Here is a 21,316-nt window from a genome sequence, read left to right as displayed (position 1 = left end):
AAATTAAAAATCTTAGTTTTCATGTAGTTGTATTATAGGAGAAAGAACAAAGAGCTCAGAATCTAGAGTGAGGTCCTAGCTCAAACATTTATTTGCTGCATGGTATTGGGCAAAGCCTCAGTTTTTAAATTAATAAAATGTGCCTAATGTTATTACCCTTACAAGGCTGCTATAATTATTAACTGAGATAATATATGTGCCTGAGACAGGGCCTGGTACAGAGTACTCACTCAATAAATGGAAGTTATCCTCTTTAATCTCCCAGATAATTAAAAATAATACAGCCAGGTAATGAAGCAGCCTAGGGACAAGGTTGGCTTATAAACATAGATAACCTCTATATTAGTTTTCTGGGTGTTTCTGTAAAAAATCACCATGAACTTGGTGGCTTAAAACGACACAAATGTATTCTCTCACAGCTCTGGAGAACAGAAGCCTGACAGAAGGTGTCGGTAGGGCTGCATTCCCTCCCAAGAGTTGGGGAGAAAAATCCCTTCTCACCTCTTCCAGCTTCTGGTGGCCCCAGGTGTTTCTCAGCATTTGGCTGCACAACTCCCATATCCGCTTCCATTTTCACATGGCCTTGTCCATGGTGTCTGTCTTCTCTTCTTTGTCTCTTATGAGAATACTTGTCATTGGCCGGGTGCAGTGGCTCATGCCTGTAGTCCCAGCACTTTGGGAGGCTGAGGCAGGTGGGTCATCTGAGGCCAGGAGTTTGACACAGCCTGGCCAACATGGTGAAACCCCGTCTCTACTGAAAGTACAAAAACTAGTGGGACATGGTGGCAGGCACCTGCAATCCCCGCTACTTGGGAGGCTGAGGAACAAGAATCGCTTGAGCCTAGAAGGCGGAGGTTGCAGTGAGGCAAGATCATGCCATGGTACTCCAGCCTGGGAGACAGAGCGAGACTCTGTCTCAAAAAAAAAAAAAGGAAGAAAATCTTGTCATTGAATTTAGGGCCCACCTGATTAATCCAGGGTGGTCTCATCTCAAGATCTTTAACTTAATTACATCTGCAAAGATAATTTTTCTAAATGAGTTTATGTTCACAGGTACCCAGGATTAGTACCTGGCCATGTTTTTTTGGGGATCACCATTCAACACACTATACCATCTGTGAAGGGAATCTAGTGACAAATTATTTTCCTGGAGATGCCCTTCAATAGCCTTTCACTGTGCAGACAGACTGTGCAATAGACTCATTAGCTTGTCTAATGATGGGCTGGTGAAATAGAAAAGGTGGTATTTAGGTTGGGGCAAGATACAAGCCATTGGCCTCTTCTTGGTGAGATTTCCCCTTCACACTGTATTTGTACTGTCTTTCTTCTTGCACTGAGTGTCTGGCTGCCCCCTTCACATTCTTCCCAACCCATTTAGGTTGAGTTAGACATAAGAAAAATGTCCACTGGAAGATCTGGATGAGAAAAGGGGATGAGGAAAGGGGGTGAGGGTGAAATGGTATTGTGGTTCTGCTTTATGTCCTTAGCTACCTGTTTACTTGGGACAAAACTGGAAACAATAATCTTTTAAACGATGGTTATCATTCCAAAGTTCTCCACCCCAACAGGCTACTTTGTATTGACTGTGATTCTCTATGGAATATAGTTTTTTAATTATTATTTATTATTATTTTTATTTTTAGACAGAGTGTCACTCTGTTGCTCAGGCTGAAGTGCAGTGGCACGATCTTGGCTCACTGCAACCTCTGCCTTCCAGGTTCAAGCAATTCTCGTGCCTGAGCCTCCCAAGTAGCTGGGATTACAGATGTGCACCACCACGCCTGGATACTTTTTGTATTTTTAGTAGAGGCGGGGTATTGCCATGTTGGCCAGCCTGGTCTTGGACTCCTGGCCTCAAGTGATCTGCCCCCCTCAGCATCCCAAAGTGCTGGGATTACAGGCATGAGCCACCATGCCTGGCCTGAGCCACTGTGCCTGGTGCAGAATGCAATATGGTCTTGAATTCAATTGCAAATGTAGCCAGAGGTCCCACTTGGAATTTAAGCTGTGTGCAACACTGGGGTTCAGACAAGTATGGACAAGGCTACTAAACTGGAGTGGCGGGGGACCAAGGGAGGGCTTCTGACAGCCCTTAGTGCTGCTTGGCATGAAGGACCCAGGAGCATCCTAGGAGAAAATTCACCCCACTGGGAAGAAGGAGACAGCATGACCCTCCAACCCTAAAACTTCAGAGGGGAGGTGGGATTCTGACGCTTGGTGTCTCATTCTCGTATCTGCCTGTGGTCCCTTCCTGGGTCTTAGGGAGAAAGTGAACTGGAAGTTAAAGCTGAAAGAGTGGTTTGACTACCACTCTGTCAAGTACTGTGGCATAGTCAATGCAGTTTTTATATTGCTTTCCCAGAGAATAATGGAAAATCAGGTGGAACAAGAGAAGCCTGGGAATTACCGGGCTCAGCTCTGGCAATGCCCAGCTGGATACCTCACTATCCACTGGGAGGTGGCAGCATTTGGCAGAAGTGGTTCTAGCCAGTGGAAATGACAGCTCTGCTCAGCAAGGGTGGCAGTACAAGTGGGACAGGCAGTTTGCCACAGAAACAACAATGATGCCCAGCAGATACTACTGGGTAGCAGACCAGACTTCCCTGGGAGAAACTTCAACATTCATTTAACAAATATTTGTTGGCTACCCACCATATGCCAGGTAATAGCAATACAATGCCAGGGGGACACAAATGGTGGGCAAAACCCATCGTGCTTTCTACTTTGTAAAAGTGTTCAGATACTGGGGCTTGCATGAGCAGACAGAAGAAAAGAGGAATAGAATTAAGCATTTTTTTAAAAAAACATAACCTAATCTCATTCCAGTCTAATGAGATTTGGAAAATGGGATGCCGTGTATTATAAGGCTTGCAGGCATGCTCAAGCTTAGATTTTAGCCCTGAGGTTTGCAAAGAATTCTTCCACACCTAATTAATTTTAAAAATTAATTGACAAAATTATATGTTTATCATGTACAGCATATTGTTTTGAAATATGTATACATTGTAGAAGGGCTAAATCAAGCTAATTACCATATGCATTACTTCATATACTTATTTTTTGTAGTGAGAACACTTGAACTCCACTCTCAGCAATTTTCAAGAATGCAATAAATTGTTATTAACTCTAGTCAACATCTAGTACCACAGATCTCTTGAACTTATTCCTCCTATTTAACTGAAATGTTGCATCCTTTGACCAACATCTTCCCCAACCCCTGGTAACCACTATTCTACTCTGCTTCTACGAGTTTAACTCTTTCAGATTCCATGTATAAGTGAGATCATGTGGTATTTGTCTTTCTGTGGCTGGTTTAGTTCACTTAACATAATGTCCTCCAGGTTTATCCATATTGTCACAAATGATAGAATTTTCTTCTTTTTAAAGGCTGAATAGTATTGTGTATATATCCCATTGTGTATATATTGGGTATATATCCCTGGTTTTCTTTATCTGTTCTTCTTGTTGATGGACACCTGGGTTGATTCCATATCTTGGCTATTGTGAATAGTGCTGCAGTGAACTTGGGAGTGCAGGTTATCTCTTTGACATACTGATTTCATTTGCTTTGGATACATACTCAGTAGTGGGATTGCTGCGTTATATTGCAGTTCTATTTTTAATCTCACCTGAACACTTTTCTGCAGTCAAACGCTCTACCACTGAGCTATGTGTGCCCCCTCTCACCTGAACACCTTTCTAAGATAACAGGCCATAGGCTGCTCAGCCTTTTCACTTAGGGTGAATGCTGGTCATGGATCCAAGACCCAGAGGAGGGATGGATGGTGGGTAGAATGGAGGGATGAAGTAGCAGAGTGCCGGATGCCAGTCTGAGGGTAGTTCCGACTAGAATTTGGATCTTATTTTGTGGCTATGCTTGCCTCAGAGCAGTGTTAGTGTGTGTATGTGTTTCCCTCCTGCTTCTTCTAGGCTTAAGCTAGTTATTCCATCATTTCCTGGAGTCCAGTGTTTGTCAAACTCCAATAATGTGTACACAAATGTACTGGAAATCTTGCTAAAATGCAGACACTGATTCGCTGTGTCTGTGGAGGGGCCCGGGAGTCTGCATTGCTAACAAGCTCCCAGGTGATGCTGAAGCAGCTGGTCTACGGACTATGCTTGGAGTGGACAGGTTTTAGTCCATGAGAACACTGCCTGCAGAAAGCCTCTGGAGCCATTTCTAGTTTGATGATGACTTTGGAGCACTGCCTGCCTCTCTTTTTGCCAAGATTCAAGGAGAGTGTTTCCTTATCATAAATAATAGGCTATTATTTATGAATACTATATATCTTTTTTCTCCAAAGATGAGGTCTACCTGCACTCCATAAAGCCCATATTTGGGCTTCTTATATCAATATATAACTTTTCTCAGAATGGTGCTAACACTGCTGGTGGTGAAGCCCTAAGTACAAACCTGTTTTAGGAAAGAAATTCATCTTGTTAGAGGGAGCCGAGCTACTTACAAGGCAGATAACGTTCTGCAGCTTGCTGAATTGATGGAGAGAGGCACCGGGATTCAGACTCACCTATTTTTCATTCTTTGAATGAAGTCTATCTTCTGAATTACATGAACCATGTGAAGCAGGGAAAGAAAGCAATGGTTCTGGAAACAAAAACAGAGTTCTTATCTTTTAATACAGAAGAGAATGCCTCAGGATATTATTATTTGTGATTTATGGGGTGCATAGCAATATGACCAGTGTCTCACCACAGCAGACACAGGACTCTGACCCTCTGCCTTTGATGAACTCTTGTAGCTTCCCAGGGGCAATTTTCCACCATAGAATAGCTGCTGCATCACAAAATTCTGGCTTAAAAAATCATACTGAACGAGTTACTAGGAAACTTGATTTCTATTTCCAGTTCTACCACTGACTTATTCTATGACTTTGTCCAAATTCTTTAGATCTTTTCACCTACTAGTAAGTTAGGTTAATCACACTTGCTATAAATATTTGCCTGTGAGATATCTTGAGATATGTTTATTAGCTAAATTTTCTCAAATATTTGTGAAAACTCAACTTTCTTCCTGAAGATATATCAGATTTCACTGACAAGATCAAACTATGTAAATGAATAAAATCAACTAAACAAACAAAACAATGAACAGGATCATAGAGGCCTTTGTAAGTCAGAAGTAGATGGCAAGGCCAATCTCCCTCCTTCCCTCACCCCCTCCTCCTTTCATTTCTTCCTTCCTAATTTTCTAAAACTTTATTTTGAAATAATTTTAGACTTATAGAAAAGTTGCAAAGATAGTACAAATAATTCTGGTATGACCGCCATCCAGATTGCCTAAATGTTAACATTTTGCTGGTATTCAGACATTCGTTTTCTCTTTCTTTCTCTTTGTGTGTGTGTATCCATACCTATCTCTCTATGTCTATATGTTTTTTCTGACCTAATTGAAAGTAAGTAAAAGACAAGATAGATGCCCCTTTATGCCTAAATATTCACTGTTCTCTTATATAACCATAGTAAAGTCATACAAATCAATAAACTACCTTAACAATAGTATTAAATCTATGTATTTATTCAAATTTTGTTAATTATCTTAATAATCTTTTTATAGCAAGAGAGGCTGGGCATGGTAGCTCATGCCTGTAATCCCAGCACTTTGGGAGGCCAAGGCCGGCAGATCACTTGAGGTCAGGAGTTTGAGACCAGCCTGGGCGACGTGGTGAAACCCTGTCTCTACAAAAAATACAAAAATTAGCTGAGGGTGGTGGTGCGTGCCTATAGTTTCAGCTACTAGAGAGGCTGAGTGAGAGTATTGCTTGAGCCTGGAAGGTAGAGGTCGCAGTGAGCAGAGATCATGCCGCTGCACTACAGCCTGGGCAACAGAGTGAGACCGTGTCTCAAACAAAACAAAACAAAACAAAACAAAAACTTTATAGTAAGAGAAAAACATAATATTCTTTGCTTTAGGATCCAGCCCAGGCTCATGTGTTATATACAATTGTCCTGTTTCTGTGTCTGCTTAACCTGGAGCATTAACCCAGTTTTTCTCTTTTTCATAGAGAAGGTAAATTCTTGAGCTTAAGAGAGTCCACGAAAAGTCGAATGGATAAAAGTTACTTTATTTTAACAAACAACCATAAAAGGCAGCTAGGAAGTCCCAAAGTTGAATTATGAGAATATTAAAATTGTTTTTAAAGTTATGAAAATAGGGCAATTATAATAAAAATTTTAAAAATACAGAAATGAATCACATAAAAATGAAAGTCCTCCCTCTAACCCCACTTTTACTCAACACTGTTAAAAATTTTTGTATTTTTTCAGATCCTTTTCTATGCTCATAAAATACATAATTTATAACTTGTGCTCTTTTTAAGCCAAAATGCAATCAGACTGTACAAATTGTTCTATAACTTTCTTTTTAAAAAAAGTTACTTTGTCATTCGCATCTTTCCTTATCAATTTATGCAAGTATATGAGGGTCGACTTTTGTCATCTCTAGTGGGGAAGCCCTAACCTGAGCCCAAAGTCTTCCATTTTGCTTTTGGTAGTAGCTTTGACTTACTAACAAGTTTGGAAGTGGCCTTGTTCACTGGGAGAGAACATTCCTTTTTCACACCTAGTTGTCCAAGTACACATAGAAAGTTTGAGCAGCAAACTTCCTCGTTGAATTATTGACCCTTTCTGACCTTTTCTTTCATGGTACCCACAGATCCCTCCCTTAATTTATGGCCCCTTCACGGAGGACCTCATTAGGGTGACTGTAGCCTGGGAAGGCTTGATCACAACTTGGATAATATAGTGTTGAGGTTGAACTATTTCCAAGGTAAAAACAAAGTATGAAAAAATGTTTAAAATAACACTCTCAACTCATTAAAATCTGTCTCTTTTGCATTGCAACTAGAGTACAAGACGACATGACTGGTGATTTTATATATATATATATATATATATATAAAATGCCCATATACACACAAGCACACACACATGCATTTTGTTTTTTTTTTTTGAGACGGAGTCTCGCTCTTTCACCCAGGCTGGAGTGTAGTGGCACGATCTCGGCTCACTGCAAGCTCCGCCTCCCGGGTTCACACCATTCTCCTGCCTCAGCCTCCTGAGTAGCTGGGACTACAGGCACCCACCACCACGCCCGGCTAATTTTTTGTACTTTTATTAGAGACGGGGTTTCACCATGTTAGCCAGGATGGTCTTGATCTCCTGACCTTGTGATCCACCCGCCTCGGCCTCCCAAAGTGCTGGGATTACAGGCGTGAGCCACCGCGCCCGGCCTCACACATGCATTTTGTAAAGTTTCTGTGAGCACATATCTGGGAACCATCCCCATGGGTGTTAATTTCTAACTGTTTGGATACTCTTTTATCTGTATCCTAGATTAGAAGTGCAGCTGTTTTTCTCCAGTCTTAGCCACACTTGCCTGATCTTGGAATGACTTTAGGGGGTTTCTTGCAACTGTTTTGCTGAGATCTTTAAGAAAATCAGTCTTAAAGATTGGTTTAGGCTATTTGTCCTTTGGCTCTTGACTGGATATTTTCTGGACCTCTCTGACCTTTGACTTTATTTATCCTTTGCTTACACTGACCTTATGGTGCCTTTAAACCCAAGAGTGCAACGAGGCAGTGATGATCCAATGTTATTTGTGAGCTTGATGGCTGTATTAGTGGTTTTCCCATTTTGCTTCTCTCCTGCAGCCTTTAGCCCTGAAAGCATTTTGGAACAGGGTCTGTTTTCCTATAACTGCCTTCTTGCACTTGTTGGGCAAAATCAGAGCAGTGATTGAGTCCTCAACACCCTTATGGCACTGTAGAGTAATAACATTTATCACAGTTCTTGTTTAAGCCCTTTAGAGAATGACATTTCACAGTGTAATTTTGCTTCACAGATTTTTCCCTTGTGAGTTTTAACTTTCAGGGCAGAATTCTCTCTTATGGCTTCACCTTCTTCCTATTTTGTGTATCTGTGAGAAGTTGCACAAATAAGGCTCCTCTCAGCATAGCAAATGGAATCAGGTCACGCTCCCAAGTGACCTTCACCTCCAGATTCCTGATTGTTTCTTCCTTATTTGTCGTGAGCAGGCCCAAATTGCCTCACCTCTAGCTGCCCTTTCCACTTTATGAAACAAGCAACTAACAGCAACGCAGCTCTAAAAATTCCCGGATGACCTGAATTTTGCTCTTTTTATTATCCCTTAAGAAATGTCTCAGTAATTGAAATCTAGAGTAGCAGAGTTTTGTGATCTTGTCATTTAGCATTTTACTTATATTTGGTTTATGTATATTGTGCCTTTAAACCCGAGAGTGGTCAAAGTGTGCCTGAGAGACCTGGAGGACTGAAACCAAGACTATCGTCATTTATTCAAAGGAGAGAAGTTAAACAAGGGTTTTAGCACCCCCACTTATTTGGGAGTTAAGAGGAAAAGGAGGAGGAGGATGCTGGAGAATTTTAGTAGGTAGCACCAGGGAAAGGCGAGACATATATGCAGAGATTTATACTGCATGCTACATTTTATTTATTTATGGGGACATGGGTATCTGTTTTTTTCCCTCTACAGTAATTTATCAGTGAGTTCATCGTGATTTAGTAGTGCACAGAGGACACCCACTGCTAATTCCCCTTTATTTCATATATTTCTTTTACCTTAACTCATAAAGCTTCAGCATTGCTACTTCCTTTATCATCCATCTGTATTTCATTGCAAGTCCAGCTCTTTTTGATCTATAGCGCAAGCCCTCATTTTCCCACCTCTTTGTCCTCTCTTCACAGATTGCATTCCTCAGTATTGACATTTCAGTCATTTGATTTATCCTAACAGGTTCCCTGGTGCCAACCAGATCATAATTCCCTTTCTGGTAGCATCACTTCAAGACCTTCCTGGTTATTTCCCTTGGTTCCTAGTATTTGTGGATCAGCACCTAAGAGGTTTACTGATGATTTGTCTCCTCTTTTAGCTTTCTGTTTGCTTAGATCCAAATCACAGGTGGTAACTTGGGAGGCCCAAGGATATCTGGAATTGTGTGAAATGTGAGCTTTGTTCTGCTTGGTAGGGAGTGCTGGAATGTTCTATCTCAAGCATTTTCACAGAAGGGACAACTCTGGAATTACTTCAAACAGAAGGATCTGCCCATGAGCATTCTGCTAGTCTTTGTAAATCAAATGCCATCTACCAAATTTCCCTGAGAGCTTCTGGATGGGGAAGAACTGGATTATCAGTTTTCAAAGTGGATTATCTTTTAAAAAGAGGAAAACACCTGTAAGAAACTCATATTAATTTTGGTCAGAAAAGAGTAAAATACTCCTTTTTTGTGCTATTTATTATTATTTTTTTACCAGTACTATATTTGTGGTGTCTGACCACACACACATACATAGACAGATATGTACATATATAATAGACAGACATAGGAGGGAGAAAGAGAAAAATATTTCTCTGTTTTGAATTCTCATGATGTTGACATTAAAATACTGAATGCTACATTATGACGAGAACTTCAGTTGTCCTGATTTGCATTAGTGACATGTATTTCACATCTATTTCTCATGTCAGACAAGAGAAAACTGCATAGATTTTTCTCTCCCAGTTCCTTTACCTTTCTTTAATCAGTTCCTGTGATTCTATGTACAGGAGGTTTTGAAACTTATGTATGATATATTGGGGATTGGCTATATTAGGTAAAGTAGCACTCTTGCATTGTTTTTAAATTGAGTGTAATCTAGGAACTTGTCCATTGTTTAAAATTATACTATATTGCCATGAAGGATGCTCATAACTCCATTCCGCTTTACTCTGTAAGGCGTGTGGGGCTGAGGTCTTTCAGGGATGTACTACGCTTACTGCCTGGGCTATTAATTGATCCTGGCTCACCTCATGATGGAGGATAAAAAATTTTCTAACTGTGGATAAGAAATGCCTACCAAGAGGCTGTTTTTTGGCTTTGTTCACTGCCAAGGAAATAATGAAGATAAGAACACTGTGGTGTCTTGTCTTTACCACCTTTCCTTCATCTACAAAATAAGAGTTTAATGAGTCTCCTAGTCCTAAAACCAAATTTGAAATGGACTTCTATTGCAGCTGGAGGGATTTGGTTAGCTATGAGGAAGAATTTCCTGACTCTGAGGATGTCAAATTGCATGAATGGTTGTATAGCCACATTCTCAACAGACCCTTAAAAGTTTTTTTCTTAAAATCTCTTCCAGATACCTGAAGGCAGAGGGTGACCCTTTGACGTCTCAGGGCCATATATCAGTTCCCTAACAGTGAAGCCCACAACAGGTAATACTAGTTTGTAATTTCTGATAATGACACATGGATTTCTGCCTAATATTAATGATCCAGCAATTAAAAATTTTCCTAAAATTTTACGAAGTGAATCCAAACTTATAGGTAGGATGACTACGTAAATAACAGCAAAGCAGTGACCAAAAATGCTGAGAGAAAAAAAGCATGGGGAACAAAACCTAACAAAGAATATTTGTTTATTATCAGAGATAAATAATATAAAATCAAATTAATATACTTGTTTTTGAAATTCATTTTTGAAAAAGAACAAAAATTACACACACAAAAAAGAAGCAGTAGAATTAAAACCTCATTTTTGAATGAGAGTCACCATGGTGTCTCTCTTTGAGGGCTCAAAAGGAAAAAATAGTGTTAATATTATTTTTCAAGATATTAGAGGATGAAGTCACTAGGAAAATATAATCTGTATGCCCAAAAGGTCTATATTGCTTGTCAAGTTTGAAAATAACACATATATGCTTATTGGGGGGAATTGCCAAAAAGGAGAGTGCAACAGAGGAATCAACATTTTTCACTGATCTCCAACATTTAGAATGATTTTACTATGTTTAACCAATCCTTACCAATTGAATTTATGTAATACCGTGAAGAATTTCGTAATCCTCTTATAATAGTATGTACTATCTGAAATTAGGAATATGCCGTAGGCATTGACTAAAAATGCATGGGAAGCATGGAAGACAACACTTAAAACAGATTCCTTACTACATAGCCATAAAAAAGAATGAAATCATGTCCTTTTCAGCAATGAGGATGCAGCTGGAGGCCATTATCCTAAATGAATCAACACAGGAACAGAAAACCAAATAGCGCATGTTCTCGCTCAGAAGCGGGAGCTCAACATTGGGTGCTCATGGACATAAAGATGGCAACAATAGACACTGGGGACTAATGGATGGGGGAGGCAGAGAGGGTGCAAGGGTTGAAAAACTAGCTGTTGGGTACTATGCTTACTACCTTGTCAACTGGATCATTTGTATCCCAAACCTCAGCATCACATGCTATACCCATGTAATAAACCTGCACATATACTCCCAGAATCTAAAACAAAAGTTGAAATTACATAAAAAACAAAAACAAAAAACAAAACAGATCCCTAAGTATTGAGCTATGGCTTCTCTTCAAAACAGCTTCTCACAGATTTTTTTTTTTAAAGCTGAGAAAGAAGTACTGATTTACTATTTATATAAGGGGCGTAATTTATCTGCAACTGATTAAAATGATCAAGTATGTAGTGACAGGTCTTTATATTCCAGGTAATGCTTCCTTTGTGTTTTTCAGGCAAGAATTTCTGACATGACATGGGAAAAGCTGAAGAAGTCAGTCTTTGGGGTGTGTTTTCATCTAGGAGGTGGCTTGAGATGGATTCATGGCAAATCACAATAAATTATTTATCAGATAATAAGTGTGATAATTGTTCTTATTTATCATCAGTATAACTTGCCTTGTTCTCCTGTCGTGCTTTCAATCAAACCTTCCCCAAACATTTGCTGGTTAAAATATACAGCCAAAAGGTCGTTCCAACAATTTTTACTCATAATGGCATACTGATTATCTCCTAATTGAAAAATGTAAACTAGGGGCTCTGTAAGTAATGTGAGTGACCCTTGCATTTCTAACACAATAAGGAGAGTCACTCTGTACCTCATTCATCCTGCCATGGGAAACAGTACAATTCTCAGTAATTTTAATGTTCTCCTGAATTAATTGGAAATAACTTTTTTGTTTTCCATGGAGAAGGAAAAAAAAAAACTCCACATGCCCAAATTTGCTGAAAAAGTAGAGATGTAAAATACCACTCACTATCTACTGTCCTGCTGGCAGCTAATCCATTGAAGCTTAATTGTAATTATCCACCAGGTCTGGGCCCGGAGAGGAATACCGATTACCGTTACGTGTGTTTCCATGGGCAAGACTGTGTATTGAGCCTGTTGGCAAAGTTTCAAGCAAATTTATTTCTACCGGCAGCTGTAATGGATCATTGGTCATGGACTATTTCTGGACTCGGTGCAATGGGAGAAAATAATTCCAACTTATTTGTGCAGAATTCCTTAAAAGATTGCCAATGTTGCTAAAGTAGATGGGTAGATACCTAGACACCCCCTGCTTTTGTGTTGGGGTACCTGTGATCCAGACGTCCTGGGTTATTTTCTCACGTTTACCTCTCCACCCAGAAATCCATACTCAGCTAGACAGCCATGTGTTTCCCAAACTTTTAAAATGGGAACAGTGGTTCCCATGAAAATCAAAGTTTTTATTTTTTGAGACAGAATCACTCAGGCTGGAGTGCAGTGGCGCAATCTCAGCTCACTGCAACCTTTGCCTCCCAGGCTCAAGTGATCCTCCCACCTCAGCCTCCCGAGTAGATGGGCGCCCACAACCACGTCCAGCTAATTTGTGTGTGTGTGTGTGTGTGTGTGTTTTGTATTTTTAGTAGAGTCGGGGTCTCACCATGTTGCCCAGGTTGGCCTCGAACTCCTGAGCTCAAGCGATTGGCCCACCTTGGCCTCCCAAAGTGCTGGGATTACAGGTGTGAGCCACCACACCAGCCGTCTGTATACTTCTCCCTCCCACTCTCCCACTCGCCATCTTTCCCTTCCACCCTTCCTCCTTCCCCCGCTCCTCCATTTTTTCCCCTCTCACCTGTTTTTGATGTCCCCCAAGGTCATAGCTCAGATTGGACCCTCTTCTAATGCTTCATTTCTCACTGATGGGCATCCTATCACCTGGCTCACAGTTTCTTTTTTTCTTTTCTTTTTTTTTTTTTTGAGACGGAGTCTCGCTCTGTCGCCCGGGCTGGAGTGCAGTGGCGCAATCTCGGCTCACTTCAAGCTCCGCCTCCTGGGTTCACGCCATTCTCCTGCCTCAGCCTCCGAGTAGCTGGGACTACAGGCGCCCGCCACCACGCCCGGCTATTTTGTATTTTTAGTAGAGACGGGGTTTCACTGTGTTAGCCAGGATGGTCTAGATCGCCTGACCTCGTGATCCGCCCGCCTCGGCCTCCCAAAGTGCTGGGATTACAGGCTTGAGCCACCGTGCCCGGCCTCACAGTTTCTTTTGAGCATGTTGCTTCCATGTGGTCTATGAACCACTACTTGCCACTTCTCTTGCCTAACCTGCCCTTTCCCTTCCAGGTAAGACTGCTTATCCTGTGTGATCTGGGAATTTTTCACACATCTGGGTTGGATCACCCTCTTTCCAAAGTTGCCTAGCAGCCTTCACAGCTCTGTTCCACAGGGGTCCTGCTGCTGACCTAGGGTTTGCCCTTCTAGGCCAGTTTTCTCTGCGTGGGTTACCTTGATTCCAGGCTCCTTTGCCTTGTAGCATGTTTTCATGTCTCTGCACAGGTCTTTTCAGACCCTTTGTATTGTTTCCCTTCCCCCAACCTTGCCTTTATCCTTGGACTCTATTCAATTTCCTCCCTTTTAATGTTCCACAGGGGAGAGCTGGATTTGGTTCTACTACCTCAACTCAGTGTAAGAGCCTTGATCCTTTTGCTTTACCACATAGTGGAGTTTAGACAGTGTCAGTGTCAACCTTTATAGTGGAGGTCACTTTCTTACTCTCAGTAGCCTGGTCAATGGGCCTATTTTTCCAAAGATCTTGGTAGTTATCTCTGTGATTTTATCAGTTCATTGAGAAGTTGGCCAGCCCCATCTAGGAAATAGAGGTTTTTGGTGAAGTGGGTGGTGGTCATATATTCTCGAGGAGTGCCGTGTAGATCATTTCTTGAATGCCGTTTTGGCCTTAGTATTGATTGAAGTTCAGTGGCTCTAATCTTGTGTACAAGGCAAGGAGTATCTCTGGTGATCAAATGTTTTGAATCCCAAATCAGGACACATGGATGAACAACAAGACAGAATATTTGAATTCTTGAAAAATCTAGGATGTTGTATTGGTTGTCTATTGCTGTGTAACAAATTACCTCGAAACTTAGTGGCTTAACACAACAGACATTTTTTATCTCACAGTTTTTGTGGGTCATGAATTTGGGAGCAGTTGTAGGTGGCATGGGCTCTGGGTTGTTCACAGGGTTGCAGTCAAAATGTTGGCTGGGGCGGCCATTTTCTAAAGACTTGACTTACTGCTTCCGAGAAGACTCACTGACACGGTATAGGCAGAAAGACTCTGCTCATCACCACATAGATCTCTCCATTGGGCTGCTTGAGTGTTCTCACAGCAGGGTAGCTTGCTTTCCCCAGAGCCAGAGATTCAAAACAGCAAGGTAGGAGCTGTAATGTATTTTATGACCTAGCTTTGACAGTCACACTCCAATATCCTGCTGATTACATAAGCCAGCCCTATTTATTGTGGGAGGGGACTCCCATAGGGCAGGAATGCCAGGAGGATGAGATCATTGGGAACCATCTAGGGGGCTGGCTACCACAATTGTGTAGACTCATTTATTGTGCTTCACCCTACCCTCTTATCTTTCTAACTGTGCTTGGAAGGTGGTGGAGAGTATTGTGCCTCGCTCAGCTCAGCTGGAAGAGACACCAGGGCATGTTATATCTTTGTAGCACTCAAATCAGGAGACAAAGGGTTCCCAACAGCTATCACGATTAAAACAAACACAGTTAAATTCACTTTCTCTTTTGTTCTTTATTCCACCAAACTTTCCCAACATATATTTCCCAGTGTACTAGTCCCATGAAGTGCTCTACCAAACTTTTTTTTTTTTGTAATCAAACTCTGAGGTTCACAATTTCCATAGCTTGATTGATGGTTCTGACTATCCTTGCAATAGAGATCCTTGTTTCACTTTGTTTAACCCAGCATTTTTCAAATTTATTTGTCCGCTATATTTTAAAATTTTGTCATACCTAATAACATCCTCTAAGCAAATTGTTCTTTAAAACATACATTCTGAAACACTGATTTAGATATCCATAACCAATATTATTCCAGAACAGGTTAAGGTGGTTGTAATATTAAAAGTAGCCCATTGAACATATCTGGAATCACAGAGTCGAGTGTGACCACTAGACTGAAGTCCTTGATGGGCAATCTTATAACCTCAATACCTAACTCAGTACATAAACTGTGTGTTTGCTGGGGAACCCTCAATCGACCATCCTCTTTACTATGCTCCTAATAGCATGCACTTTGATGTTTCCCTACCCCTGTATGAAATCCCTATTGAAAACTGCTCCTCCAAGTCTTTCAAAGAGCGTTAACCTTCTTTCCCCGGGAGGAGGAAATTTTCTCCACCTACATAGAAACTCTAAGAAGCATTGCACTGCTGAGATTAAGCATCTCTTAGCTGGTGTATTTTATGGCTGAATTGTTTGTCTTGGTATGTAAGCCTCTGGGGCATAACCATTTCTTCTTATGAGTGGTATAGCACTCAGCACACTGTCAGCACTCAACCCAAAATAAATCATCATAATAATAGTCATAAACATAAATCAAGGGAGCACAATTCAACTTATTTATGGCCTTATAGGAGAAGCACAATAGAAAAAGTGCACTTATTTTCCATCATATTATCCTATGTCATTTCCAAGCAAAATGTCATATTGTCCACTAGTGTGTAACCAGGTAATGAAGGATTTTGGCATAACCTGCAAATTCCACAAGGCCACAATTAAATGATGTGAGGCTAGAAGCTCATGTTTCCTAAGATTCTATAATTAAAATCTGAATTTCTAGGGCTTATTAAGAGAATATTTAACATATAATTATCTTGACATTTTTAAAAGGAAAAGTGTTTAGGACAAATTATGTAGTAATATTTAATCACAAAAATCTACTAGTTCTGCTCATTTCTTCAAGGTCTGCTCTCTGATTTTCAAGGTGAAAGTTTAATGCTTAATAAAGATTTTAATCTAATGTTTAATCTAATGAATAATAGTTGATTAGTTAGTGGGTTATCCCACCCATATAACATACTTTGATGTGCAGAGTACTTTTATCACTTTGAGATTGGGGCCGCTTTAAAATTTGGGTTTGTTATTCCGTATGACTATCAAACTGTAGTGGCCACATTTTCCTCTTTTTTTTTTTTTTTTAACTTGAGGAATTTGGAGAACACACCCACACACACCGCCCCCCACCATATATGTGAAAATAACAATCCCGAATATATCTACCACCCATAAAAACAGCACTTGAATATTTTTATAACTTGTTTTTCAGGCTTTTTCCTGGATATATACTTTAAAAACACATAACATATGACTACATTTTTCTTTTTTGAAAAAATTAAAACATTTTGGATAGAGTGGAAATTCTCTTCAACTACCATCTAAATCTTGTCCTCCCTCCACCCCCTTCTTAGTGGTACTCACAATCATGAGTTTGTTTATATTTTTCTGGATGATTGTTTCTGCACTAGCATACATGTGTTTGCATCTTAATAAAATGTATCGTATTGTATTGTAATATGAAAAGCATTATTTTTACATGATATTTTATGTATTTTATGCAAATAACTTTAAAAACAAAACAATCTATGATGACACACACACACATACACATGTTCATTCCTTTTACCTACTATATAATATTCTGTCTCTTTAATATAAAACATCTTATTTAATAATTCCACTATTAACTATAACAAACAACTTCAAAATAAACATCTTTGCATGTGCTAGAGCTTTTTAAAAATAAGATATCTAGGGAGGAGGGGGGAGGGATAGCATTAGGAGATATACCTAATGTTAAATGATGAGTTAATGGGTGCAGCACACCAACATGGCACATGTATACATATATAACAAACCTGCACATTGTGCACATGTACCCTAAAATTTAAAGTATAATAATAAAAAAAATAAGATATCTAGAAGGATGAAAGGTAGGTTATAGGTGTAAACATTTTTTATTTTAACAGGCAGTGCAAAATGAATGTTCTAATTTACACAGCTACTATTGATGAATAAGTTCCTCTCACTACAAAACCTTGTCAGTGCGTAGTATTTTCAAATGATAACAGTTCTTTCTATCTGGTACAAAATATCATTAGTTATTTCATTTGTATTTCCCTGGTTATTAGTGTGGGTGAGCTTATTTTCTTTCTTTTTTTTGAGGCAGAGTCTCGCTCTATCGGCCAGGCTGGAGTGCAGTGGCACGATCTCAGCTCACTGCAACCTCCGTCTTCCAGGCTCAAGCAATTCTCCTGCCTCAGCCTCCCGAGTAGCTGGGATTACAGGTGTGTGCCACCACACCCAGCTAATTTTTGTATTTTTAGTAGAGATGGGGTTTCACCATGCTGGCCAGGCTGGTCTCAAACTCCCAACCTCAGGCGATCTGCCCATCTCGGCCTCTCAAAGTGCTGGAATTACAGGCGTGAGCCACCAGGGTGAGCTTATTTTCTTCTTTTTTTTTGGGGGGGGGGTGGCCATTTGTATTTTCTTTTGAATGAATTATTTCTTTATATCCTTCGCTTATTTTCCTATTGGATTGTCTTTTTCTCATTAATTTCTAGGAGTTTTTCATATATTCTGTATACAAACATTTTGTCTTTCTTATTTGTTTCAAATATCTTTCACAATCTGGTTCTTGTCTTTAAATTTTGTGTAGTGTCTTTTGTTGAAAAGTAATTACAAATTTTCAGATAATCAAATTTATTTATATTTTCTTTCATGGTTTTTACTTTTTCTAATTTTACAAAAACAAATTCAGTTCCTTTCTCTCCTTTAGTTACAATGAGTTTGCAGTAATTCTGGATCTTAGCTTGATCAGATGTGAAATCAATGTAAAGTAGAAACTCAGTCAGTCAATAAACTAGTCCTAACGGGCTTAATCCATGGAGAATTGCAGAAAATATCTTATACATGTACCCCATTTTAACAAAGTGAAGATACCATTTTCTCTTTCATCCATGATTTTATGCCTTAGCTTATTATATTTAGCAGTTGGATTCTCCTCCTTTGATTTTTAACATCATCTAATTAGACATTTGGCAATCTCCATTGAATGACTTTCTCGTTCTGTCACTAAAATTTTAACAGCAGTTGTTAAGTGAAACAAGGAAAAGCTGTGTTCACCAAGACGTACTTCAAATGCAAGGGAAAATGGGCTTCAGTAGTGGAATCAACATGGTTATGTTATGTGAGAAACATCTCCCTTCTACTTTGTGTATACCTGGTTACCTCTATTTTCACAGTAGATTTCCTATGTTCAAAGCAACCTTTCAACACATTTATCCTTTTCCACTTTATTGATATATGTTCAGAGTAAGATATCAAGAAGTGAGATGATTAGAAGTTTGACAAGGTCTAAAGTAAATGCTGCCTGAGTTTTCAGCAATGTAGATGGAGCTCTGAATCTTAGTGAGATAGACTCCTGGTGTGCCACTGTACCATGGGAACAGTATCCAGACTTGTCACACATGCTAATTGAAGAACATGTGTTGAGTGGTGACAACCTCTTGTTTTGGTGACTTTGGGCTTATTTTAGGTATCTTTGGACTGACAGGGTGGTACTGAAAATATCCTTTTCAAGGAAAATTTAGATATAATTATATAGCCAATATTATATAGGATGTTCTTTATCAATGAAGAACTTTCAGATGCCTTCTATTATTTATTCCTCACAATTCTGATCAATATTATTTTTAAATAATATCTTTATTGAGATATATAATCCACTTATACAATTCACCTATTAAAGGTATTCAATTCTGCATTGTCTTTGTCAGTTTGGGCTGCTATAACAAAATAGTGTAGACTGGGTGGCTTAAATAACAGACATTTATTTCATTTATTTCTCACGGTTACAGAGGCTGGGAAGTCCAAGATCAAGGTGCTGGAATATTCGGTGAGGGCCCTCTTCCTGACTTACAGGTGGTAGCCCTCTCTCTGTATCCTCACATGACAGAAAGAGTGTGAGCTCAGGTCTCTTCCTCTTTTTAGAAAGACACTAATCCCATCATGGGGAATGTACCCTCTCAACCTCATTACCTAACTACCTCCCCCAAAGCCCCCAAATACCATCACATTATATGTTAGAGCTTCAACACATGCATTTGAGAGGACACAAACATTAAATCCATAACAAGTGGTTTCTAGTACAATCACAGAGTTGTGAAACCATTACCACAGTCAATTTTAGAATATTTTACTCACTCCTCCAAAAAATTCCCACCACCTCCATCCCTCTCCTGCTCCCCATAGCCCTCAGCCCTGGATAACCATTAATCAACTTTGTGTCTATAGATTTGCTTTTTCTGAACATTTAGTATGAATGGAATCATTCAATATACGATCTTAAATGACTTAGTTCTTTCATTTAGTATAATTTTCTGTGGTTCATCCATATTGTAGTACAGACTTTGTTAATGTTGAATAACATTCCATTTTATAGATATACCACATTTTGTTTATCCATTCATCAGGTGATAGAAATTTGAGAATTTCCCACTCTGATAGATATTAACACCTTCATTTGATAAACAAGAAAACAGTCTCAAATAACTCAGACAATCTATCAAGAGCTCAAGTGATCTATCCTCAAGTGTACCCACACAGCCACTCAGTGGTAGAACTACAGACATTAAATCTAGTGCATGTTTTATAATTTAAGAATATCTCTTTTCATATTCTTTTACTTTCTCCTTGCTTCCTCTTAAAATTAAGGACATGACCAACGTATATTAGATTGCTGCAAAAGTAATTGTGGTTTTTGCCATTGAAAGTAATGGTCAAAACCGCAATTACTTTTGCACCAACCTAATATATTTGGAAATATTGCTGTTAACTTTTTTTTTTTTTTTGAAGCTAAGTCATTTTCTTTGATCCTCCTGGTAGAGACTAAGCTCTTGGGCATCATAAGTATAATGAGATTTGCACACATTGAAAACCCCAACACCAAAATTCTCCAAGCACATATACTTCAGAATTCCACTCATCATTACGCTAACCTGTTAACTTTTGATAGTTTGATAATTGATGACAGTGAACAAATTCCTGGATGACATATTTGTTATGATTTGAAAGCATGGAGGAGTAAAATGTCTTGAAATCTCTTCTAGTTCCAAATTTACCAGGACATAGTGAGCTCTGTTTTTTTGTTCTATATGGTAAACGTGGAAGAGCATCTCAAATGTAAAAACAAACTTGAGGCCGGGCGCAGTGGCTCATGCCTGTAATCCCAGCGCTTTGGGAGGCCGAGGCGGGCGGATCACGAGGTCAGGAGATCGAGACCATCTTGGCTAATACGGTGAAACCCTGTCTGTACTAAAAATATAAAAAATTAGCCAGGTGTGGTGGCGGGCACCTGTAATCCCAGCTACTCAGGAGGCTGAGGCAGGAGAATGGTGTGAACCCGGGAGGCGGAGCTTGCAGTGAGTAGAGATTGCGCCACTGCACTCCAGCCTGGGCGATAGAGCGAGACTCCGCCTCAAAAAAACAAAACAAAACAAACAAAAAACAACAAAAAAAAGATGTTAAATGGTGAACAATAAAGTTTGTAATTTCATAACTTGTTTTTAGGTTACTTCATATCTGGTATTGAGCATAGTCATAATGGAATTATTGAAATTGAATCTGAACAATGCAACAAAAACCTCTCGTATAGAAAGAAAACACCAATTAATTTAAACAATTTTTCTTGGGACTTACTCATCAACATGTAATGCCAAATACATTATTCATGTTCCGATGAATTGGCCCAAACTCTATATTCAGCAATATTACTCGAAACTAACAACTTTTGTTACTGGTTGTAGGGTGAGTAGGCAAAGCTGGATAGATAGTATTTTTATTTATTTATTTATTTTCTGAGACGAAGTCTTGCTCTGTCACCCAGACTGGAGTATAGTGGCATGATCTTGGCTCACTGCAACCTCCGCCTCCTGGGTTCAAGCAATTCTCCTGCCTCAGCCTCCTGAGTAGCTGGGATTACAGGTGCCCGCCACCATGCCTGGCCAATTTTTGTATTTTTAGTAGAGATGGGGGTTTCACCATGTTGGTCAGGCTGGTCTCGAACTCCTGACCTCGTGATCCACCACCCCCCCCGCCCCCGCCCTTGGCCTCCCAAAGTGCTGGGATTAGAGGTTTGAGCCACTGCACCTGGCCTGATAAATAGTTTTACATT

At 39.7% G+C, this 21,316-nt stretch overlaps 1 long non-coding RNA gene across 2 annotated transcripts in view; it reads left to right on the top strand.

Annotated features, from left to right (window-relative positions):
* Positions 1-11,673, top strand: part of LOC129034700 (uncharacterized) — a 77,642-nt gene extending 65,969 nt beyond the window's left edge. For both annotated transcript variants that reach the window (XR_008501978.2, XR_008501977.2), the window contains exons 2-3: positions 10,171-10,246; positions 11,555-11,673. This is a non-coding gene — a long non-coding RNA (uncharacterized LOC129034700). The remainder of the gene's footprint in view (positions 1-10,170; positions 10,247-11,554) is intronic.
* Positions 11,674-21,316: the final 9,643 nt, after the last annotated feature.

The sequence above is a fragment of the Pongo pygmaeus genome, chromosome 3 (genome assembly GCF_028885625.2).
Source record: "Pongo pygmaeus isolate AG05252 chromosome 3, NHGRI_mPonPyg2-v2.0_pri, whole genome shotgun sequence".
NCBI classification, from domain to species: domain Eukaryota; kingdom Metazoa; phylum Chordata; class Mammalia; order Primates; family Hominidae; genus Pongo; species Pongo pygmaeus.
Note: the sequence above shows the minus strand (reverse complement) of the source record. Positions and strands in the feature narration are given on the sequence as shown.